General features: G+C 38.0%; 1 protein-coding gene across 5 annotated transcripts in view; it reads left to right on the forward strand.

Annotated features, from left to right (window-relative positions):
- Window positions 1-343: 343 nt before the first annotated feature.
- LOC136339897 (monocarboxylate transporter 2-like) overlaps window positions 344-26108 on the forward strand; it is an 86903-nt gene continuing 61138 nt past the window's right edge. For 3 of the 5 annotated variants that reach the window (XM_066283480.1, XM_066283482.1, XM_066283479.1), the window contains exon 1: window positions 346-869. The gene's annotated coding sequence lies outside the window, so the exon portion shown is untranslated. Of the gene's footprint in view, window positions 870-1357; window positions 1478-26108 lie in introns of all 5 variants that reach the window. The other 2 variants (XM_066283481.1, XM_066283483.1) reach the window with 2 other exon arrangements.

A 26108-nucleotide genomic window follows, 5' to 3' on the forward strand; every position in this document is an offset into this window, starting at 1 on the left:
GTGCGCGTTACATTTAATCAGCAGTACCTCATATGTTCGGTCCGATGGAACGACCAAATGTACATTGAGGGTAGAGAAACGAAATGTGCCGCGCTGCTTGAGGAACTAAATCGAATTCACTATAAACACGACATAATTAATAATAGGCACTATATCAAAGTGTTTTACTGGTCACTATCACCAACTGTATCCGACAACATTTTGATTACCTCTCTGTTCGTAAAAAATTAGACAAATGAACTACGATAAACGGCGATGCGTACTTCTTCATTGCGTTAATCATCGACGATGTTCAATTGTTGACGAGGTGAATGGTGAGGTGAATGGTGAGGTGAACGTCGTGGTGTCCCGCGAGGTGTCACCCATCGGGGTTAAAACATAGTGAAGTGGTGGTGAAATGGTGAAAACATATTGATAAACCACATTCAGCATGTGGAGCTGTGTGCCTTCCATCCACAACAACGAACGAAAAGGCCCAAGCTCCGCTGCGAGCGAGGGTGTAGCGAAACCAAACGAGATTTCCTCATTCCCGCGGCCTCGCTCCTACTCCTGTAGCTTCCGCAGGGCCGAAAACGAGCTTCGCGCTCGCAGTTCCTTCATTAGTCGGCTGCAGTCCTGCGACGTTGATCAGGAAGCGGCGCCGCACTGGTTTCGACGGATTCGTCGCGTGTTCGGCCGGTGATGCGGCACGTGCTCGGAATTCCTGCAGGTGGATCTGGGACTGATTTCCGGTCGGTTAATATTTTCGGATTTTTTCTTTTGGTTTCCCTCGAGGAGGAATGGCTACGCCAGCCGACGATTTTGGTTGGGGGTAGCTGTGTAACTGGGGGAGATATCCGGGGGTGGCTTCTGCAGTAAGCAGCTGCGAGGTTGGTATTAGCACGTTTCACGTTACTAAATAGATCTGAGGGTACTTGAAAATTCGAAATTTGGAAAATGAAAACTTTTTTGACCGATTCGCTTGTTTTTGAAAGCAAAGTGGATTCTGTTAGGGCCATCCCCCCTCGTAGATACGCGCAACAAGCAAAGGTATTCCCATATGCAAGCTTCATGCAGGGTGTCCAAAAAATGTACCGATAATATTTAAGGACTGGTGGGAGACATCAAAACAAGATTTTTTTTAATAATAAACGTATGCTCGTAGATTCCGCAGTGTAATAATCGTTTTTTGTTCGTGTTAGACGTTGTTTTATTGATAAATAAACGATGGCTTGCGATAATTGTTCAAAATGTTGACCATTTGTTTCAATACAAAGGTTCATTGACTCGCGGACCCTATGGAATATTCAGAGAATAGCTTCTAAATGTGTGCAACTGGCCATTATTCTTGCTAATAAATCTTCCTCATTACGAATAGCCGCTTCGTAGACCAGAGATTTGAGACACCCCGAAGGGAAAAAAATTCAGGGTGTTGAGGTCGGGAGAACGCGCGGGCCAGGTTACATGATCTCCTCCTCCAATTCATTGGTGCGTATCGGTAAGTTTTTCAAATGAGAAATTTTCACATGTATTCATCATGCAGATTTTGATTTAAAAATTAAGAAAGTGAATGTTACTGTTCCAACTGAATAATTATAATGTGCAAATAATTCTTGCTGAAGTCTTAAAATTGGCATCTTTGGAATGCCTAATTATGATAAAGAAAGTTTTACGTTGCCCCACAACAAATTTAGTTGAAACAAAAAATATTCAATGCAAGACGGTGATATTCAACTAAGTCAAGAATGAATTTGGTTATTTGATATCACTTAAACTATTCTGTTTGCTCTGTAGCCTTAACGGCGCATTTGCGGGCACATATACATTAAAAAAACTTTGTATTGATATCCCCCACCATTTTTTAATCAGATATATATTTAGGTCACCCTGTACATCTACATATTGGGCAGGAAATTTACTACAAATGCCGACCAAAAAATCATATATATATTTTGAATTCTTGAAGTAACAGTAGATTTTCAACAGTGAATTTTAAGGTTTATGGCAAGCAATTACCTTGGCAGCAAATAAATATGTGAGTTCCAGAATTAGATCAGATGGATATAAAGGGTGATTTAAAATGCATGCAACAAGAGCATGGGGGAAATAGGTATATTCCGCACGGTTATGCGACAAGAAACCTCATACACAGATATAAGTGTAGAAATGCTTAGTTACTCAGTCCAGCGCCTTAGATGTTTTAACATTTTTGCTCCATAACTCCTACGGTTTTTGAGATATTTAGCACATTAACCCTAAATGAACTAACAGTTTGCCGATCAGCGACGTAAAACAGACACAGGGGGCCCGGCTGTCTCATGAGGCGCCTGTGCATGTGCATTCTAAGCCTTAGTGGGCGTCGAAAGTTTTAGCTTCAAAATTTTATGTTTTTTTATCGATTGATCGAAGAATTAGCGATGTATCAAAGATTTTCCTTGAAATCCGCTTTGCGCGAATTTAGACAAATTTGTTGTGCAAATTTCATACGCTTAAATACAGGTACATGTGAAGGGCTTTTAATATACAGTTTTAAGCGATTTTCCTCCTTGGTGAATTTTGAAATTTCAGTCGACAGGACTGGACTAAGAGTGTTTTAATTTGGTTCTAATCTCGATAAATTGTCTCCAATTGATTAAAATAGAACGATGAACTTTTCATTGAATCGCGAGTTGAATAGTAAACTTTCGATTGTATGATGCCCGTACATTTTCTGTAAAGTTTGTTAACTACTTAAATGCAGAAATACATTCCTTAGTTACGAGGCCTTTATTTCCGGTTTTCCCTTATATACTCATATTTTCTTTCTGTCCGACTCTTCTCGTTCAGATCTTTTCATTTCATTGGAATTCTAGAAAAACTTCATATTTCCTCTATATGCTACAAATCCGTTTTAAATGCCCAGATTTCCGACGAGAATGTGGAATGGGCGAGGGATTTTGCAATATGACACGAGTTACATAAAATAGAATAAATCGGAAGAAAACGACAATTTTAGCTGAGCCTCGTCTTAACTGGTCGCCTTAAGGGTTACCTGAGATTAAAGCGCTTGCTTTCGTTATATGACTGGTACGGAAATATACCAATTTAATCATCGGTTTCACTTACAAAAATTTTAATGGCGAAATTAAAAAATTAGGGGTATGCACTGCATTCTCCGCCTAATTTCTTGCTATTTTTTCGGACAGGACCAGGTTCGGAAAATTTAATTGAAGTTCCAGGACATTTTTGCCACTAGTTTTGCAAATTTTGGCGTTTATGTGCTATATTTAAGCGATTGTCAAATTGAATCATGCAAAAGGTTTTGCAAAGTTGCAATTTATTAAAATTTCCAATTCTGGTTGTTCTAAGTGTAGGTCTTCATGCGACTCCGAGTCCAAAAATTAGTGGATGCACAAGGTTTATTTGCAATATTAAACTGTTTTCGAAATCTCAAGTTTTTTTTTTGTTTCAGTTTATGAGATTTGAAAGTTAGCTCCAAGGTGTTCTCAAATCGAAAATAATGGAAGCCTTTATTGCTAACTAAAAATTTTTACTCTAAAGTTGAAGTTCTTAAAAACACTAACAGTCGATGGGGTCCATTCTCGAAGTGCCACTCGACCAATCCTGTATCTCTCGATTTTTTTATGTATATAGAAGACCAAATATCCCTAACAAATTCGTAAAAATTGAAGGAAATATTTTTCATGGGAATGTTGGAACACATCAAATATTGTTTTTAGCTGTGCATTTTTTTGACGTAGCAGACGTATAAAGAGGGTTGCTCATATAGTAGTCTTTTTAATTTTTTTCCTTATGAAACCCTATGTATATTATGACGTTTTTGAGGTCTTTCAGGAATTCTGAACATACTCTCTACAAGATATTCATGTCTAAATTCAGCTGTTTTCGAAAAAAACTGCAAAAATAGAAATAACGATAGGACTATTAATACTTAAAAAATAACAATACAAACTACTGCAATCTAACGTAATAAATGTGCGATCTGTGCCCTGTTGACTTCCTGACAGTGGGCAGTCGCAATGCAAATTCCTCAAGAACTTTTTTTATCATCTGAGAATGCATTTGTTGAGCTCCTTGAATAATGTTACTTTTTAACTCTTTTATATTGGCGGGGAGCTTGTTTAAATACACCCTATGTCTCAAATGGCCCTATAAAAAACGATCTATACGGGTGAGGTTAGGCGATGTAGCGAGCCATTCAAGTTGCCTATTTTATGCAATCCATGGGAAAATTAAATTATAAATATTTATATATGAAATACTTTCAGGATTTCTTAAAGAACTCAAAAACGTCATAATCGATGAGGGGTTCTGTAAGAAAAAAAATGAAAGAGTACGTTCATCCATTACATGATCAACACTATATACGTGTCTGTTACGTAAAAAAATGCAGAACTATAAACAATATTTGATGTGTATGTAATTATAGTAAGTTGGGGCCCTAAATTACGAAATTCGAATAAGACGTACAAACCACCGCATTCGACCGAACTCAAAACTGATAAGAACTCCTTAGTACATACTAAGATGTGGCTCTAATGACATTTGGAGAATAAACTTCCTGTTGATTTTGGTCTGATTTTGCATAAAACGAGTTTCACGTTTCTGCAGACGTTTGCACAAACAGGAGGAATGAAATTAACTTTAAAAATTGAGGAATTTAATATGAAACATTAAGTATTTTAGACAAAATATCGCTACTTTGTTCTTTTAAAGTTTGAGTGAAGAAGTTAACGTAGCTTAAAGAAAGTTAAACTTGGTTTTGTTTCATCCAGCGTTATTTAAAGTAGCTCACTTTGTCCCAGGAACATAATGTCGCTACTTGGCATAACTTCCTATATAATTTAACAAACTCAAAAGCCAACTTGCGCCATCGAGATCATTTCTGCTTTATTAAAATTTCGGGCTCATATTTAGGCATGTTGTCATTACCATATATTGGCATTTAAACGGAGTTTAAGCCCTGAGAAATCTCACTTAATGCGTAACATTAATTCAGAAAGTGAAAAGTTTCATCCCCTTTTATGCTCAAGGGGAAGTTTATTAAATTTTCCCATCCTGTATTATTTTTCCCTTCTTCAAAGGACTTTACATTTCAAAGCTGAAATAATGGAATTAAAACGAAAATGTGTTTAGTTTTTTTTCTTAATCTAGTTCCTGGTCTCGCTGGAGTCTCAGAGCTCAATGTATCAGGAAAAAGCAAGTTTTAACGTTATCTCGAAATGTAGGGGTTCGTGTCTAAGTATTAAAATTCCGTGTTTACGAACGTTTTGAGCGCTTCGCCCCTTAACTTTTATGATTTCGAATCGAATTAGCGGAAAATGGTATTTCATTCGAAACAGATGTCTTTTGGGAGCTTACTTGAGACTTTATTACTCGAGCGTGATGTTTTGGAGTGTTACAGGGATTGGGCGAAAAGTTTAGAACAAAACATTTAACTTGATTCCCTGTCGAAAGGGAAATCAGGATCACAGATTCGAATGGGCCTCTTCATGCCGATGGAGATTCCTCATTAATTCAATGGCTGCCAATAAAAGGCGTAGTAAAATATCGACCCTTAGTTAATTCCGCCATGCTAAACACGCACTTTATCTTCTAATAAGGTTACTTTTAAGTTCGACATAAATCCTCTTTAGTCAGAAATCGGATCCACCCAGACGTAGCTAATTAAAGGGGTTTCATGCACAGGGAGATGTTAAAATATGCTCGTTTTCATGGAAAAACGTTCCCATTCAAAAATACTAAACATTGATTAAAAACAGATTGTTATCATTTAATTTTTTTTTTGTGACGGCCATTGGTCAATCGTAAAAGTCACAGTTCATCAATCGCAAAAATCACAATTTATGGGTCACAAAAATCACATTTAATCAAGAAAAAAGTCACAGTTCGTCAAACATAGAAATCACAAACCCATCAATCACATTAACACAGTTTTAATCAGTATTCGGAAGGGCGTTGCTATGTGTTATTTTAGCCTTAATGAAAGCTAAAAATATGCTCAAAACGTCGGCCATTCTTCTTTAGAAGAGAGGTTGTTTATCGTCACGTACGTTAAAGTGAATCATACAGGGTGGGTAATAAAAAAAGTTGCTTTATTCGAGTTTCTTTTACCGGAATGAAAAGGAGTTTTTTCATGAGATGGTGGGGAGTTTCTAAGGGAGTTTTTCGTTGCTGTTAGTTCTGGATTATCGGAAAATTTGTTAGCGATTAGAGGGTCTTAATTAGAAACTCGAAAGAAAAGACAAGAATAGAGAGAAGGCTTATTTCATTAAAACATTTTCGAGGATTCCTGAATTGGCCAAAAAAAACTATTTCGATTTGTACCTCGGAATCTCTATCTTGCGACATCAGATTAGATCAGAGCCAAGTCACAGGAAATTGGCGGGAAGTTGTAGCTACTGACCCGGGTTGCCACGAAGTTCTGCCAAGTATGGAAACTGGTGGAATTGGGTCATAGAAAAAAGTCAAAAATTCTTGAGGCGATTGCGACCAGTGATTCGGAGACATCCCTTACTACAATTTGGTATACTCTTTCCTCGTTTCACCCAGGAAGTTAAACAAGGGTGAAATGTGCCAGTTTTGGGGTACCTACCTAATTCGAATCACCAGCCGAAATCGTCCTTTTAAGGTTCTACTCGAAACCGCTTCACAATCAAGGCAAACGTTTGTGCATCCGAATGAAGTAATTTGAAAATTCCTATGTGGGTTGTTTTGGAAAACTTAAAAATACTGAAAAATCACTATTCCGATCAAGCAAAAGTCGTCGGAAATTCGCCGAAGAATTTGGTCAGTCCAAGACACTTCCGCAGGTCCGAAAATTGCTGTTTATACGGGCTGGAGTTACTTAAGAAATATCGAAAATTCCTTCAAAAACCTCGGACGTAGGTCGAAATTAAAATGGAATGCATACTGAGTGATTTATCGTGATGTTGTTTATTGATTTACGGGAAAATGCTCGACGAGAACTGCAACATTTCGCCCCAATATTTACCAGGGTCTGCCTACCTGTGCTTATTAAAACCCCTTGCAGACCCGAATTAGTTCCTTTCTTTAACAGAAAAACTTCATTTCTCTGCATTTCTCGACACTTCCACAACATTTCCTCAATGGTGGTTAATCAGCTTCAATGTTAATTGTCGCACAGTGATGGAAACCAAATATTATCGTTAACTCAGCTTGTAAGTTCTGATAATCACGTCTTTAATCGACAAGTGCTCAGGAAAAAGTGGCCCTCTGAATGACCCAAATCCCCCATATTTTGACCCCGAATTAAGCACGCGATCGAGCATGATTCGCCCCAATTTCGGTCCAATTCGGATTATTCTCGAAACTACAATGAACAAGGCAGTGACTTCTTTCAGGAATTTAAGTCTGGTTATAACTCAATAATGACGGAACGATAATGATGATAAGTGTCACAAATCAGTCACGTCCTTTTAAGGAATCCGAATGTAGCACTTAAAGAATTTTTGCTATTGAAAAACGAACACTCTTCGGGCTATAACCGATTTCGAATTCAAAAAAATCGTCGTCGTCCGGAAATCGAATATGTAAACACGCCGACCGGTGACACATTAGTATGTGACAACTTGAAGAGTTTCAAGAACGTGACCGAGAAGATAAATTTCATATATTGCGGTCTTTGGGTATTAATACCGCATTACTCGAGTCATGCATCTATGAATACAGGGTGAGTCAGTTTATACAAGCAGGACTCTGGCATTCCATATAGTACCTCATTTTAAATTCAGCAATTCTTTTAAACATACGTCAGCGAAAGCTTTGTTTTTGAGACACTGGCCGTCAAAGTTTTGGATTTCATAAAATATTTGCCTCAGTTTTCGAGTTAATTTATAAAAATGTTTGCCGTTTGGTTCCTACGACGGTCCACAAGTTTTGACATGTCGAGACGAATTAAAATCCTGCACGGTGACATTTTTTCGGTAGTCATCGCTCCTTTTATCGTCCGGGAGTTTTTTGTGGTGCGCCACTGACTGCTTAATCTAAAAAATTTGGATGCCACGTTCAACGTAGAAACTTTTGTTGTCTAGTTTTATCGCATCTCTAACCGTTTTTCAGCCATTTGAAAAAGTATCTAAAAGAGCGTATCATTAATAAACATCTCATTCATCCGCAATTTAACAATTTAGAACGCCCCTAGGCAGCTATTAAAGTCACGAGTAAAATAAAATAATTCCGGGTTATTTGTAAAGTAATAACGCCCTGGCTTGTTATTATTGTACGGTTTCGTGCAAAAATTTTTGGGTAATTTTGGTGCACTTAGGCTATTAGCCCCGAACGCATAAAAAAAAGTTCTTTCAGAGTCTCTTTCAAATTATTTAAAAATGGTTAAAGATACGATGGAACCGTGAAACGCGAAAAAATTTCAAAATTGAACGTCGAATCCAAATTTTCGAGATCAAACAGGAAGTGGCGCGCCATAAAAAAAAGTTCTGGACGATAAAAACCGCCGAAATAATATCGTCTTTTAGATTTTTAAATCGTCTAGACATGGCAAAACTTGTAAATTATCGTAGATAATAAACGGTAATAATTTAAATCAGTTTTCTCAGACATTATAGGAGCTATGTGGCAAACACAAAAAAGTCCAAAACTGCCGGCATATGATTATATTACTTACTGAACTTAATAATAAGGTACTCAATTGAATGTCAGAGTCCTGCTGGTGTAAACTGACCCACCCTCTACAGGGTTCGTCTTTGGGAGCTGAACCCATTTGTATATGAAAAGTTACAAGTTCAATATATCTTTAAAGTTTATATTCTTGTTTTCTCGAAAAACTTGATGATGTAAAATTATTTTCGAACTGATATGACTTCCGGTTTAACCGGAAACTGTCTCTTACTTCATTTATTTAAATGGAACGTTTTGGGTTGTTGTTTTTTGGAAAAAATAAACGTATATGTTTCATAATACAACATAGTACCGGTTCTTAACTGTTTTTGATCCATTTTGGTATTTACGACGTTTTCTACACTTGCAGGGTTTTACTAAAACTTAATTATATGCAAAACTATTTGACATAAATTAATCAAATGCATTTTAAATTGCCGGAGAGTTATCACATTTTTATAAACAATCAAAGAGTTGAGAAAAATATTTGAAAAAGTTTTTGAGAGAAGCATTGGGATTTGGAATTTTTAAATTCAAAATAGTGCTTTTTTCAAATAGCAACTCACAATCACTTGTGCACCATCATATTGGTAGAAAGAACATGAACAAATACGATATACACCCTAAGTGTCAGAAATCAATAATTTTTGGATAAATCGAAAAAAAACATTCCGACAACCCCTTACATAACCCACCCACCCAAATGCTATACGAACGCACAAATATGACGAAAATAACGGAAAGACTACTGCAACTTCGGAAAAAATGGAAGGACAAACCTCATAACTGGACAATACTCAACCCCCTCTGCTTGACACGGCAAACTAGACATTCCCGATTTCTTTATCCCTCCGAAACCCTACTCGAACACTACCAACAACCATGAACGGACCGCGGACGGACGACAATAGCGAACAGTCACTCCTCTCTCATCCTCATCACACTTATGGTTGCCTCGTGGTTTTTTTTTTTCTCGTTTTGTAGATTATACATGTCAATTGGGCAGAAAGGCCAAGGGGCCGATAGCCCATTCACCGGGTGAATAAAGATGGTTATTATTATTATTTTCGAAAAAAAAAACTGCAACCTACTTTATGCTTTCTAGGTAATTGATACAGCAGCGCACCTTTAGACGATCAAATTTGTTAATATTCATTTTGATTATCGGTTTTTTACGGTGTCAGATTTTTTCCACAAAAGAAAAATAAACATTTAAAAAATACGTTAAAATTTTAATTTTCCATATACAAGTTGTGTCAGGTCCGAAAGGCGAACCCTGTACAACGCGTCCTCTCGAAAGTTTTTTGTGTATTTTTAAAGTGACCGTGACTGTTGTATAATATTATCTATAAATAACATCAATTGAAATTTTCGACCATATCTAATTCACACACATTTAGGAAGAAACGTATTGTGTTCTGCTGAATCATGGGTGTATAAGCTCTCATCTACAGCCCATACTCTCGCATCCCATCTGAGTCACTGAACTACAGAATCTTAATGAGATGGAGCCGCATGGGAAGGGGCAGATTCTTCTCGGCTATTTATAGATAATTATGGACTCACGACTACTCTTCCTAACCCGGAGGTGTATTTTTTTGCAAATTTTCTAGCACTTAGAAGATCAGTTTCCCTAAGCTTTCCTCCACGTTTCGTTAAATTATATTGGTTTCTGACCTCAAGGAAACGTTATAAAGTTTTATGTTTGCCTAGTCTTTCAACGTGCCACTCTGGTTTTATTACATTCAACTAAATTAAGATAAATTTCATTAGATTTCCCTGCGAGGGGCCGTTTAGGGGTGGAAGAGAAACAATTCGAATTGCCCCGAAGGATACATTGAAAATATTCAGCTCATGTAGCAGGTACATGGGAATAGCATTGACAAAGTACTACCGGCAATGTAATTATTCCTAAAGCGTCTGTGTGATGGCATTAATGGTCGGGGTTGAGGAAAAGACGAATTGTCGCATGCACAGTGTGTCTTCTGTTTCTGATAAGTTATTCAAGTCACCATTGCGCCCATTGAAATTACCAAAAATAGACGTGATGTTGAGGACGTTTTGGTGTTTTTTAAAGGCAGCAATCGTCGTCTTTCTACGTGTGCAATTTTCTCAAAATTCGTCATATCCTCTTCGGTTCGTTCATACTTTTGTATAATGCAATTTTTAACAGTTTTTCACGTCCATTGTGCATTTTTTCACGCTTCCCCATTGTATTGTTTGGACTGCCGATTTGTTCCCTCGACGCAAAGGAGTAAATGCGATCAATTACGCGCGTGCGGACGTGCATGTAGGAATTTAATTTCTCTGAGCCTTCTCCTCGTTTTCCATCCCCATATGGTTCTGAGGGCGGCTTTCCAACCTAATATGCAACTTCAAGTAGCCAATCTATTATTCATCTAGATCTATTTGATACGCCGAAGTCCAATTGCCATGGCTCAGCCTCGCTATTCCCTAAATCGCTCGAATTTTAGACACCTGTTGAAATACTGACGAAGAAATGCCACAAACTTCCATTTTTGAAAAAATCCTGGAACTCTTAGCTGAAAGGGACGTTCGTGATTGCTACGTGGTGCGACCCTAAATGTTTCTCTTAATTCTGGATTCCCTAATTCTTCCGGGGGACTTTCTTAATTTTGCACATTTCTTTTAGCGCTTTATTCGTTGTTTTCAGGTGCACGGAATTTCCTGGTCTCCAAGGCGCTGATAATGAAATTTCTCCTAGTATGTTAATACACCCAAATTTCACGTCCCTTACAAATTAACCGTGCAAATTCTATTATCAGTTACGTACAAAAGCCATCAGGAAGAAACACCCCCGCGGAATACCAAATTGATACGACAACCTCGATGGAAACTTAAATGAATTGTGGTAGATCTGGTCCCCGGCTAAAATTACTTGGCATTGTTTTTGGAATATAAAAGCTGGCTGTTTATTTTATATAAATAATGTCCCTTGTTTTTCACTGGATTTTCGTGAGAGCTCACACTTAATCCACTCTTGGATAAATCCAACCAAATTTATTCGAGAAACGAATATCGGTCTCATTAAGCCTCGCAGAGTGGGCGAGAGATCCTTAGCTTCGCAGACGGGAAAATGTATTTCAACTGAACAATTTACAGAGAAATTAGGCGATTCAAATTAAAAAAGAAAGTTTTCAGTTCCAGTGTATTGGGCCAACGTAAGGGGTTTGGAACACAGTCGGGCCCATTGACGTCAAAATGACGTAGCTTTAGTGATGCCAAGCGCTGCAAGTGACTCATTTTACGTCAGAGGGACCGATTCTGGATGTGGAAAACTTCGTTCGAGGATCCACACGCGAGATTTTTTAAAATTTTGTAATTTTGTTGAATGTAACTGTGGACACACAGGTAGGACGTCCTTTTTACCAAATTCGATAAAAATTGTGAGGCATCAGTGATAAAATACCTGTGTATCAGGAATTTCGATCTGATCCCACGATCGGATAAAAATTAATCTTTTCGAAAAACACCGACACGAACGCGGAGGATCGAAATTTCAATCGGATCGGAACATTTCCAATGTTTTTTTTTTTTTTTTTTTTTTAAGTGGTTTGGATTGAGTCAAGCCTGATGGAATGCAAATTTGGGCGACATGCGCTTCATTCGCTTACAGTCCGGCCTGAAATTGCAAAGGACGAACTGCGAGTCATCGAGTCAAAATTTAAATGATTTTTGTGTGGAATCTTGCACGTAATTGATTAACATATTTTTTCTGGTTATACATTTTCCCCCCATTCGGCCGTAACGTTGCAGAAGGGCACGTACGTGTTATTTTATTAAATGACACAGCTCTCTTACTCAAATTACCATTGTTCGGTCCGATTTAAATGCTCCGCAAAATTCACAGAATTGGTTTCAATCGGATCATGCGATCGGATTGTAATTTCACGATATTCACGTAGCCGTGTTGCATCTATGGAGTTGAGTTTAGCTCAAATTTTAAATCTAAAATCTGAGGCAAATATCCCCCTTTTGGAATCAATTCAACTAGTAGTTCTGTCCCTCATTTGGCTGCAACTTTCTATCAATTGAACGAAGAAAATGGTCCTGTTCTGTTTAGTCAGTTATTTATCAACTCGTTTCGATCTTAAAGACCTTAAAATTTATGAAGCTTGAGGTGAATAATCCTCCTCTGTAGAGCTTTTTCTGATCTACGGAAGCTGTCAGCATCTGTGTAATAATTAATTTATTCCCTCTATGTTACCGAGTTATTTTTAAACACAACTCAAAGTTTTCTATATAGCTATTGCCTGGTAAAAGTTCAGTGGCGTGGTAGAGGCGATTTTCAACTTACATTATTCGTAAGAAATCTTTTAAAGGTTTTCAGAACTTGTTTTAATACTGTATTCTCTCTGTGGCACTGCTTTATTGGCAAACTTAAAACTTTTAGAATTTAAAGGCACAAATCAAGGCATTCTCTTGGAAAATTCCGTGGCGCAATTTTTCAATTTATGAATTTTTGAAAGCAATCTGTGCAGCAATCCATAATTCGTGTTCTAATTAATTCCCCTCCTCCACGCCACTATTTTATGATTAAATTAAACTGAAAGTTTGCCGAATTGAAGGACATTGTTAAGGGAAGTTTTTCATAAATATTCAGTGGTGTTGTTCGAATGTTTTTAAATTTACAGCTTTTTAAAGAAATCTGTAAAAGCTTTCAGAATTTGTGTTTTAATTCATTCCTTTCCTCTACGCCACTACCTTATTATTAAGCTAAACTTAGTACTTGCCGAAGTCAAGGAGAGAGATTAACGAATTTCGTTATAAAGTTACAGGGGCGTAGAATAAATATTTTTACACTTACGTATTTCTTATGTCTGGGTGTATACTGCTAGAATTTTCTTTAGTATTTGCTTCCGTCTATGGCACTGCCCCATTATCCAGTAAAGTTCAAATTTCCCGAATTGAAGGGCGCAGGTAATGCTATTCTCGTATGAATATTCAGTGGCGTAGTACAAATATTTTCCAATTTGTGGGCTCATTTCGTTAATTTCTCTGGAAACAAAGCAGTCAATTTAGCCCACCTTTGGAAATCAATAAACGGCAAAAGTCGTTGGAAACATTTTTAATTTCAGGCCTTTATAGGGACCCCGTAAATTAAGAGCACAAAAGAGTTATAATCTATAAAAGCTTTAATATGACTTTAAAGATTCTTATCCGAGACCGTTCAGCGCATAAAAGGGCCCTGGATTTAGGGTTTGTTATATTAAATCTGAATTTAGCTTTTCCAATTGTTTTCATAATATGGGTAAGCATTTCACCATGAGCTTTATTAGGTCTTTACCTTTCGTTAGAAAACCAATAAAATAATGGTGTAAAGCGCCCTTATTGATCATTTGCGACCCTCTAAACCCGGGTGGAACATCAGGAAAACCAATTTATCTAGTGGGATTTATCCACGTCCTCTGTGTGTGTGTTAAATGGTTTTATTTCGGTTAAGAATTGCCGAATCCTTATTGATTTGATGGATTATCTTTAATTGTGATTGAAGAACTGAGAAAAAAAAATATGGGTTTTTTTTAATGTTTCTTCAAACTGTAAAGGGATTTCCAGAGGTATTATCCCGCTTCAAACAGCACGTTTATTGTCTCCATCGAAGCTGATCTTCATCTTAATGTGACAGAGTAATCGAAATGCTCACAATGCTCTTTTTCGGTTAGGAACGTGTTTGCATGGACTTAAAAGGGAAGAATAAAAGTCCACCTTTTCTTTCAAATAAAACCGTATTTCGTGCAAGAAGTAAAAGTTTTCCCGGAAAACTTGGCTGCGCTTATTCGAGTGAATTAAGTGTATCTATCTAAATTCGCTGAAAAATACGAGACTTTTGGAAAGCTGAAAAAGTAGAGTACTCCAAGGCTTTATGCAAGATAGGCCAGACTTATTTCAAAAGTTCTGCCTTATTCTTCCTTGTCGTGTCCTTCTTTTAGTAGGGCTTTCATCCAGTTTCCAAGAGTTATTAAGTTATTTTGTTTGGTCGCGAAACTTATTTCGAGAAGAGCTATAAGAGCAAAAATCAGTTGAGTGAACTTAATTCTAACAATGTAAGACCTTAATCAGGAATTTTGGGTTATCCGAGAGGTTTTGCGAGTGTTTTTTTTATTCAGGGCGAATCTTAAGTAGGAGTTTTCTTTTTAAGACGATGTAAACCTGAAAAAACTAAGCAACATCTCTATGTAATATTTTTTTGAAATCTCACAAACAACCGAAGTATGCGCGTATGGAAAAAAAATTAAAGAACGGTATGGAAACTATTTAAGTAACCAATTTCCCAACAGGTTAGTCGCTGCGGACCAATGAGATGGCACGCGAAATCGCCAGACCTAAGTACATGTGATTTATGTCTGCGAAGTTACATGAAAAGTTTAGTGTTCACCACTGAAATTAACACAGTGACAGAGTTGCGTAAACGGATATAAAGACAGCAGAATTAATTTGAGGACAGACGTTACTTCTTCAGCATATGCAACCAATGGCGACCATTTCGAATACCTTTTGCAGCCAGTCCCGGAGTGAATAATAATTAAAGGTTTTGCTATTTGTTAAAAATCCTCACACGCGCGAATTTTGGTTGTTTTTAAAATTCCGAAAAAATTTGACTTTTTTTAGTTCTTCGTTTGGTTAAAAAGAACACATCTCGCTTAAGATTCGCCCTGTAGAGAGGCTTCTCGTATTTGTGTTTGCCCGCTTTGATTTGGGGCCTTCTGGTGAGCTTTAACTTTTACTTCCAAACGATTTTTGAACCCCCGCTTCTTCCGCTTTCTCTGCTAAGGGGGTATAGAGTGCACCTCCGATAATTTAATTTTGCAGTGAGCTTTTATTTACGACTGCCCTATAGCTCTGCTTAAACCCCAGGTCTTAAGTTTCCGCTTCCTGCTAGAAACTTGCATCGAAACTTATCTAAACTTTAACAGTTAAGTTATGAAGAAATATCCAGATTGGGGCGCACGTGACGAGAGGCGAAAAACGCCATTGACGTGTTAATCGTGGCTGTGGTTAAAAGCTTTTTTCGGGGCGCATTCGTGCATACATATTTGTAGTAGTCATTTTAAAAATTCCTTAATGCAGCAGGAACGCGAAATAAAAATGTCGCGGTGGTACCTTTTCTGAATTTAAATTGCGGTTAAATAAACAATTTTAGGACCCTGCTGAATGATAAAGGAAATTTATGGCAGATAACCGGGATTTCGGTGGAAAGGCTTATGGGAGTTTTACAAGCGTGTCTTAACTGCACCTAACAGTACCGGTACCGCCATCGGGGCTGGATTTTTCAAATTTTTACACGGACAGCAACCCGAGGCTTCGCAAGTCACGCCTCGCCAATTGGATTTTCACCGTCTTAAGTATTATTTTTTTATGGAGCGAAATTAAGGACAAACGATGACAAACGACCCATCAGTGTTCGCTGTCCCCGGACAGCTAAATAAAACTTTTCGAAACAGGAACAGAGTATTACGCTTGAAAGCTGAAGCCGCTTTTAGAAGCGATAATTCTTCACGGACTTTTCGAATAAATTTAACGCCGCTGACATATTTATTTTTCTCTTATTAGACGTGATGTTGCCATTTTTCGCATTTTACGGTCGGCACCATGCTAAATTAGATGTCGCCGGGTTATGTTTATTCGACACATTTCCCCATCTCGTCTCCAGACGCCTTTAGCTTTGTTGCTCATATTTTTCTGAATATACATAGTTGCTTCACCCTAAAACATGAAATGGGATAATTCCTAATCAGTGTGCAAAGCTAAACTGATCCTCACTAGACCTGAGCGATGTGACCGTTGCAACTAAGACACTGGCTTATTTGCGTGTGCAAAAACCAATTTGCACACTAATAACGTATTATATATACATAGAGGACCAAAATTCCGCGTATATTCTTTAAAAAATGAAGGATATATTTCATTATTTTTTCTTATGGAACACCATGTATATTATAGCGTTCTTGAGTTTTCTGAGAAATTCTGAACATATTTCATATAACATACCGTTGTATATAATCAACAGTTACTGAAGTATTTGCGCAATATAGATATTCAAGTGGCCTGTTCGATCACCTGACCTCACTCCTGCGGGCGTTTTTTTTATAGTGTTGTCAGATCCATAGCGTGTATCTAAATAAAAATAATATAGAAGTGTTAAAAAAATAAAATTACTCAAGAAGTTCAACAAACACCTCCTCAAATGATAAAAAAGCTCTTGAGGAATTTGAATTGCGGCTTGCCCACTGTCAGGTTAGTTCAGGTTAAGTTACATGATCCATGTTACGTGAATATAATTTTAAGGGTGACCCACCCCTAAGCCACTTTTTATTGAGTCTTCAGCCACTTCAAATTTCTAGCATATCAAGAGGTTAATCAACCAAAGCCATTTCTCAAATTTGATTATTCTAGGTAAAGGTCTTCTTCTCCAATTCAATGCGGGAAAGACCGTTTCTCTGCTTTTCTAATCTCTAATTCTAATGTTCTCTATTCATTGGCAGAACTATTTACCTTCTCAGAGGTTCGTTTCAATTAGAATTAAAGAATGGTTTAATGGTACACCGTTGCTTTAACGAGAAACTGGCTGTATCTACAGACGAGAATTAATTAAAGTCGAGATTAAAATAGTTTAGGTCTGGACAGTCTCTTCGACACAGTCTCGTCTCTAAACTAATGTCCCATTTATATGTGACGCGACGATCGAAGCCGTTTTCCCCACTAGTGCAACAATTGAGCCGTGAACAGGCACCGAAAAATTGCAAACATTTCTGGAAAACTCTAATTTTTATTTCAATTCAACGACAAGCCAGACCTAATGTATTCTCATGTCTCCCCGAGCCGCACCCAGGCGCCCAATTATCCCGAAAAAAGAACATTGGATGCTCTTACAAGTCCTTCGTTTAAGTTTGGATTTTTTTTGTGGAGAGAAACAGGTGACTAAATGCCTTAATTCCATAACTAGTTACATAATGAAAGCAGGTATCTCAATTTCCTAACCAAATTAACACATGGCGTTTGTTCTGGTTCCATCCCGACAGTGCAACAATAATTGATGCAGATCTACCGGCACAGGGCGCAGCATGAATAAGTTCAAGGTTCCGCTTTATTGTTATGATTTGTTGTTTTACACCGAAATTCTAAAGGATCCTGCCTGGGACTCGTCGGGCGGAGCTATTTCGTGTAACTCGCGTCGCTCTGCGAGACCTCGTTTGCGACCTTCGCTCGTCCCGCAAAGTCCCACTCGTTACATAAAATCACGCATTTCTTAACTAATTACGTAAATAGGTACCAAACCGTTGTTCTTGACCATATTTTTTAATAACATCTTTGAACACATTTATCATTATTTATAGTTTCTGAAAATAGCCGGTAACCTGGATGGGGATCTGTTACCATCAACGGGAAGAACGTTAATGGGCGAATACGATATGTATATGTTTCAGACATTCGCTGCAGGCACTCGGTTGGTATTCTTCGATCATTTTGTTTTTTTCCCTCAACATGCGAGGGAACAGGAATGTGAGATTTCTCTCTTATGATCAGACCGATCGAAACAAGTCATTAAAGAATTGTCAGGAAAGGAGCTTCTATGGACCGAGTGGTTAATTTGATGGTGATTAATCACTCGAACGTCAGAGAACAGCAACAACTTTACGATTAGGATTATGAATACATTTATCTTCCAATGGCTTATTTAACAGGCGCTCCTATTAATTTATTCCGGACCAGTAAACTTCCGGGACCGAAATAGAACAATCGGCCGATTTTGATTGAGGAATTTTATGACGGTTCCAAAAACCAGTTTTTTTTTTCGGTGTAAAACACGATCCTTTGAGTCATCTTAGTTAAGGCAAAATTAAACGTCCGAGCACCACAACCTGCATCCATTAGAGAAATCATTACGCCACTTCGGGCCGATTTAAGATGGGGACTTTGCACAGGGCAATTTGAAAAACTTGCATAAATTCGGAAGTCTCTTTCCGCTTTATCGCCCATTGCGATTTTATCTCAAACAATTTCACGTCAGCATAACACTTAAGCTAAATCGTACGTTTCATGAAATGAAATTCGTAGAAATGAAAACGCATTGCCCTCCTTCGCTAACTTTTTGTTTTGTCCATTATTTTCCATTAGCAAGAGTTGCACCTATTACTTTTTCAAACAACCTCTTGATTAAGAGCTCAAATATGCCCTGAGAAATGAGACATTTTTGCAGCGTGGAGAACGGAGCACTTGTGAACCCGAATGCGTGCATGGCTGATATATGGATGAAGGCAATATTGATACTTTTATCAGACAAAGAAAGAATGAAAAATGGCGGGGATTCCCAAGATTAATGTATTAGAATGGTATAAAACTTACTTGGTCCCTTTTTAACTCATTTATCTTGTAGAAATTTCTTATGATTTTTTTCAAGTGCAAGGGAAAGTATAAATCACACTCGAAGTTATAATGCGAAGCGAAAACTTCACATTTAAATGTTGTAGTGTTGTGTTGTAGGAATTGACATAAACATACAACTTATCATGAAAATTGGTACAATCTAGAATTAATACGTCAAATCCAACTGAAATTGATATACATATTTACTTGTTAGAAGTGTTAGAACCCGTTGCTCTATCGTACATTCAGGGTATTGAAAACGTGCTTTTCCAGCAAGACTACATATCGCTCGTATAACTAAGGCGCATTTATAACGTCGCAATGTTAATGTGCTTCCTCGGCCTACATGCTCTCCCGATCTTTCCCCCATAGAATACGTATGAGACGTGACAGGAAGAAGAGTTACTACACCGGAGAACCAATGGCGTATTGTAGCAGAGTTACGAAATGCAATTCAAGTTGCCTGGCGTACACTACCTCAAGAGGAAATCGACCATTTTGCTTAGAAGCATGCCCAGACGAGTGTCTTAGGGTATAAATTCACAAGGGGGTTGTACACATTATTCGAATGTTAAAGGCTTTCTGGCCTTCAGTTCACTCGTATGGTACATAATTTATTTTTTACAGGGTTGTTGATACGTTTGCAAAGTTTCATTAAAATTATTTTATTTGTTGCAATTTTTATGATAACTAGTATGTTAAAATTCTTCATACAGATTTTTTTGGTTTATAGTGAGTTTGAGATGTCAGCAAATCACTATCACACGGCTATTCAGTCCAGTGATGTTCACGACTACGTAAAATTCTTTGTACTAGAGACATGCGGAAAGTCGTTTTGGTTATTTAGTCTCTTGAGGAGTTTCTCAGCCTTTTTAAGGGCGTGGGTGCCTACGTGCCAACCGGTTTGAAATTTCCATATAAGACTCTCTGTACAATACTCGTCCGCCTTAGATCCTCATCATTTTTGTGAAGCACTTTGAGATATCAGTCAATATAAGGCTCTCCACACACTACTGGCATGCTTTACGCTTTGCCCTGTGTGCGAAGCAGTTTGAGGTTTCCATATAAGCCTCCTGATGTACTGCCGCGGTGCTTTACTATAGCTTCTCACCTTAAGTGGAAGTAGTCCAAGGTGCCTTGTTCCTCATTCAAGGTCTCATTCTTAAGGGGATTACAAATAGTGTCGTAGCACCACGAATTGCTCTTGATCTATGAAGTTTTCCTGAAACCAATTGAAAGTTACGATGTTTGAAATGAGCGGAAATAGACGCGAAGCTCATGAGATTTCCAATTTCCTGAGCAGTCAGTCTTGAGGCCTTCGGGCTGTCCACACGTTTTTTCCTCAATGATCTTGAGACTCTTTAATGACTGTTCTGGACCCTCTTGAGAAATCAGGATACCATGAGTTGATATATTTTAAAAGCTTAAGTGACCTCAATTAAGGTCCTTCCCATCCCTGACGTTTGATAACGCGAACCGCTCCTCAAACCTCAAATATTTGCCTTTTCCTGCAATTTTCCGTTCCTGCGGTTTTTTTTTCTATTCGATATCTCCCACTTGCCGTAGACAGCAAACAAGCACCAAGAGCGGTGGATTAAAGAAGCGTGCAAACGTTCCTTAAAGGCAGGTTTGTATAACATAAATCCGGTCTGTAAGCGCGTACATCTTTGGATCTCTCAGAACGCCGGAAGTTTTCCTCTTAAACATTAAAGATTTAAATCTTTTGGCTTCGAACATGATTTATTCTTGCTGCTATATGTTATGGTTGTGTGTGTGTGGGTATGTGTGTGGGTGTGTGTGTGTGTGGGGGTGCGTGCGTGTGCGTGTGCGTGTGCGTGTGTGCGGCTTTAAATATTAGTTAAAATGGCCGTCCGTCTAAATAGAAAAATGGGGTAAACTCAGCATCTTGATCCTCTATCATCCAAATAGTCCGCTGAGAATTGTTATTAATCGAAACGATAAATCTTCGACATCGTAGGCCTCCTCGAAGGACAAATCTTGGAAAATGTCAACTGCGGCAAATTTATAATAAAAAACGAAAAGTTTGAGATGTACCTGAAGCCATTATTTGTTGCGGGCTCAGGGGGCCGTTTAAGCGTGCTCCAGTTTTTACTCTTCATTTTTCAACTTGAAAAATAAAGTAAATTTGTCAATGAAAATGCCGAGCGTGGGCAATAAAGAGCATAAGGTCCGGCGTGTTAAATAAAAACTCCGAAAGTGGAGTTATTGTTGTGTCGGCTCCTGGGAGATTGCCCTTTCACCTACCCGTAGGGAGGCACGAAAATATTGTGAAGCAACCCCTGCGCTACGGGCAATAAACGCTTCGAATTAGTGATGGAGTTCGGAAAGTTGGTCGTATATCTTTGGGAAAAAGTAAAACTCTTTTTTTTTTTTGGGATCAGTTTCGATTGCCCGAATCGAGCCTCTGGAAAAAATGTTTGATGAATTGAAAGGGATCGCCAAGTTGACGTAGATAATCTTTGAAATATAGCCGAAAAAAGTCTTGATTTTGGCAATGAAAACTGCGGGGAAAATGGAGGAATATGCGAGTAAGTAAATTTCCAATTTCCGCCTCGGCCGACTCCCGGATTTCATCTTTATTTTCACTCTGCCCTTGTGTCTTTTCTACTCATTCCATAAATCTTTTTTCTCTCCGCAGCCACTTAGCAATGGACCAGTATTCATTGCTTGTTGACTGAAGTTAAATTGAGGCAATATAACGTGAGAGGGAATAATGAGGAATCGCTTTTGTTAGCCATTATTCTCTCAGGAGATTCGTGCTCCTCTCGTGCGGTTTAGGACCTAAAAAGGCTGGTTTGATAATGTATACTGTTAACTATGTAGATATCCAGCCACAACGGGAGTATATTACCTGTGATATTCCGACAGAAAATTTCCTTATTTCTGTGTCTCCTCAGGAGTATTTCAGTAAAAACGTTTCAGTATGTTACTCCTGAGGAACGTTTCTTCTAGGAATTCTCAACAAAAGTTGACTATTTTTTTCACAATTTTCGCTTAAATACATCACGTTCTTCGGTCATTTTTTTGTGCCTCTCTGACACCCTGTCTGGCCGGTCTACCGGATAGTGTGGCATTCGGCCATCCGCTAAAAAAACCTCGGGGTGCATTATCCTGTAGCCTGCAATCACCCCGAACTGTCGCGAGGCTTGGCGGTTCGACTGTCAACGGCCCTGGCCTTTTTCCGCCAGTGCAGGCGTTGGAACTGGTTCATTTCTTCTTCGCATCCTGTGTCCTCATCTCCAGGTTACTATCTCTCTCGAGTGGCACGTTACTTTTCCGGAACCATCGTGGCAATGGCATCGTTACGGCGATCTTCTACATTGCTCTCGCTCGGTTTGCGTTTCCGCCATCTGTATCGTCACTAATTTCTGCTCTTCCTGTCCGATGATTATTTTCCAAATTCCATTGGCGTCGATAAAACGTGGTTTACAACCGTCTCTAATTATTGCAAATTGCCTTTACAGTAACAAAGCAAGAAAAATAAAGTAAGAATGTTTATGACACATCAATTATCCACCTGTCGTAACATTTTATTCTCGATTTTCAAATACCGGCGTTGCTTTAACGAGATATCAGTCAACATATATAAATCAAAAGAGAAATACGAGCGTCAAGCTGTTTTAATATATTGATCAATAATTGGATCTATAGCTGCTTATAATAATTACCTCTTCATTCTTCTGCTTTTTTTCCAACTTGAAACCGGAGATCTGCCCAAGCTACCTGCGGGTCAAGTAACATAATTTCTAATGGCACGACACTTTTATATGGTAATCGGTTTTTTTGCTCCAAATCAATGAACTTAATATAGTCATTAGGCATCCGATTAGAGATAACTTCCCAAAAAGGAGCGAGATTATCATCAAATACAGAGATTTTCTTAGTGGCTGTTTATAGTAGCAGCCGCAGCACAAAATATATAGTTCCCACATAACCAAATCGGAATAAGGCAAGTCGTGCCTTTTAATAATGCAGTTCGTCTAAAATTATACTCCTGCGTTAAATCTGGATAATAAATTCACTTGTTTCCTTATTTGGGTGGTACCTTAAGCAGAACCCATGCAGGTACGTAAGTGTATAAGTTTCAGATATTATCGCTTTAGAATTTAGTTTAACAGGAGATTTAAAGGTATTTTACGTGACATGAACTCGGGAGTGCTGGAGATGAGGTTTTAAGCTGTAGAAAATTATAAAGGAATTTTAAATTTATTTCAGTGCATTTTCGGAGGTTAATTGCTCCGCATATCGCCGAGGTATCGACAATCGGAGAGCAGCAAAAAAATAGGTAAACTCCTGAATCTCAGTGCCGTTCACTTAATTTGACGGATTTTATCGTCGATCAATTTCATGCACTTTCAGTTGAACTGCTCAAATTTGGCAGGGGCCAAATTTTGGAAAATTTTGGAAATATATTCACCTACGCGTTACCGAAAACTGAAAAATACTTTTTGAGCGTTTAGAAGTACCACATCAATGCCTGATGTAAATGTGTTTACTATGGATAACCCTAGCTGTTTCGGGGATACAGAACTGCAAAAAAGATATGTGTAAGAGAACGAAGCTTTGTTCTCCTAAATTTTCCAACCTCCGAAAGTCGACTTGCTTTAAACAGAAAGCCCTGAATGTTTTGTTATTTGGTTACGGCATATTAGTTACATTATTCCTCGTAGTGTTCCTATGCACAACTTTAGTTGTTTCGGAGATACGGTCTCAAAATAGAACGTCTTTGCAGGAACCCCGTTTAAGTGTCCTCCGTTTTCTGATCTGGAAAGTAAATTATTTTTCTCTCAAATCGAACGCCCTGTTATTTTTACTTAGGATTTTTTTCAAAATATGACAATACACCGATCGAAAATTTGACTTGCGAATAGAATAATCATAAAATAGATTTCAAAAATCGAATAATAAGTATATGAAGAAGTGGAGTTTTCGCGACCCAAGCTAAGCGAAAATAATACGCGAAAATTGGTTCTTATTAATTTTGAAGTCGCTCTAAAAGGGGATTAGATAGGAAAGTGCTCTGCTGATTTCTGACAACCTGGTAGAGACGCAAACTTGACTGGGACTTTAACGACTTTTTAACGTCGATTTTTAGCAGTTTAGCTCTAAGAACGTCTTAACCAATTTTACCAAAAGTTAACCGTTAATTTACCGTTCGGAACAAATGTTTGTCTCGGTGGGACACTTTACAACCCCGCTAGTTATACCTTGAAGGAAACTCAATGTATTCAGTTCTGAATAAATTTCCTGCAGTCGGAAAATGCATTCAGCAGCCCATTTTAAAAGTCTGAATATAAAATTGGCAAATGAAAAGTGGGTATGTGTGTTACAGTTGCAGCTAGCACATGAAACATGCTGCAAAATTTTATTATAAGAGAGTTGCAATTTATAAAAGTGGAATTTTCGAGCTCAACTTCGTCAAGAGATATTCTTTCACTTTTCAGACGTGTTATGCAGGACTCAGACACCCTAATAGCGTTAACTGCATTGCAGGTAATCCTCAGGGCTGCTAAATTCGTGTGAAATTGCAGGATTTCCGATTACACAATGCAACTCCTCTGCATGGAGAAACGTCGATATATCAATTTGGGTTTGGCCCATTTTCCTGATGATGGAAAAAAAGCTCGGGAACCATCCGCTTCAATATTTAACAATTTAACATTCTCCTAAAGTTGGAGAATGCGGTACTAAGTATATGCGCTTTATGGGGCTGCTGCCCGGAAGTTAGGTAGTTTCCAGCCTGTTCGCGTGTATTAACTCGAAAAGTTGTAAGCATTGAAGTTTCAAAGTCAATTTTCCGTTACACCATAAAACATCCTGCGGGTTCGGTTAACGGTAAAATGAGGCCTTGATATGACAAATTCATTGCTCTAAATTACCATTCAGACTTGATAAGTCGGCCCTTCAGAAAACTGAAATTAGTATCTCCCATTGTGATTGAAGGGAATGGGAGTTTTAATCAATACAAAGTGCAGATTGCCAATTTATTGGGGCTTTCATTATCCTAATTGATCCATTGTTGATCCGGCCCTGACAAGGCATTATTATTGTTGCAGCGGCAAATACGTTTAATTACTATAGGGAGGTGGATACCATATTTACATGCTAAGCACGATTTTTATTGGCTTTTCGGTATTTTAGTTTGATGAGGAGTCTATGAGCAGGGATATTTTGAGACAGAATATTTCATTTTTAAGTACTTTCGTGATATCTCCAAAACGATACCTCGCGGTTTCCTTTTTTGCCGATCGCGTAATATCGGACCTTTCTCTAATACACAGGACTATTATCTATTTCTAGTTTGAGACGGTTAGAGGCTCCAAATGACATCAACGTCCTATGCAGAGTATTATTTAAATACGTGGCCAAATTTAGAGGGGCGATTGAGTGATTCTAAACGAAAAATGTATATAAACATAGATGCAGTGATACCTCCTTTTCGACATACAGGGCGCCCAATTTTTCTAGAAAAATCGTAAAAATTGGCTTAAAAATCTTGATAGTTTTTTTTAGCCGATTTTGTTGAAATTTGACAATGTTATTCATGGTTATCATCGTTATTTATGCTCCACTGACCCTGTTAAAAAATTCATATTTTTTTGTATTAAACACACTCATGGCCACCCAGGTCGACGGATCTAAATTCATTAGATTTTTTCCTTTTGGGGCATGTAAAGTCCTACGTTTATGGAACTCCTTGTTGTTATTTACGAGTTTTTTTAATATGTAACGATTTTTTGCATTTCACCCCCCGTATCTTGAACACGAAGCATTATCGGACCTAGGTTTACATAAACTTTTCACACAAACATTCACTTTTTATATGAACTAATTATCCCTTGAAGTTTGGCCACGTACTTAGATAACACCCTGTATAATGCTTAAAGGGAGCACGAGTCCAGTGCTTTTAAACAGAGGGACACTTTTCACACGAACCGCTTGAAGTTCTAGAGACTTGAGTATTTTACATAGGACACCTGGTGAATTGAACGCTCTGACTCTACCAATCATAAGGAGCAATTTCCGAAGCATACTTTCTTTACCAGTTCTAGATCATTTTGAGCCTTTATAAGGCCATATATTCA

This window comes from Euwallacea fornicatus, chromosome 7 (genome assembly GCF_040115645.1).
Source record: "Euwallacea fornicatus isolate EFF26 chromosome 7, ASM4011564v1, whole genome shotgun sequence".
NCBI classification, from domain to species: Eukaryota; Metazoa; Arthropoda; class Insecta; order Coleoptera; family Curculionidae; genus Euwallacea; species Euwallacea fornicatus.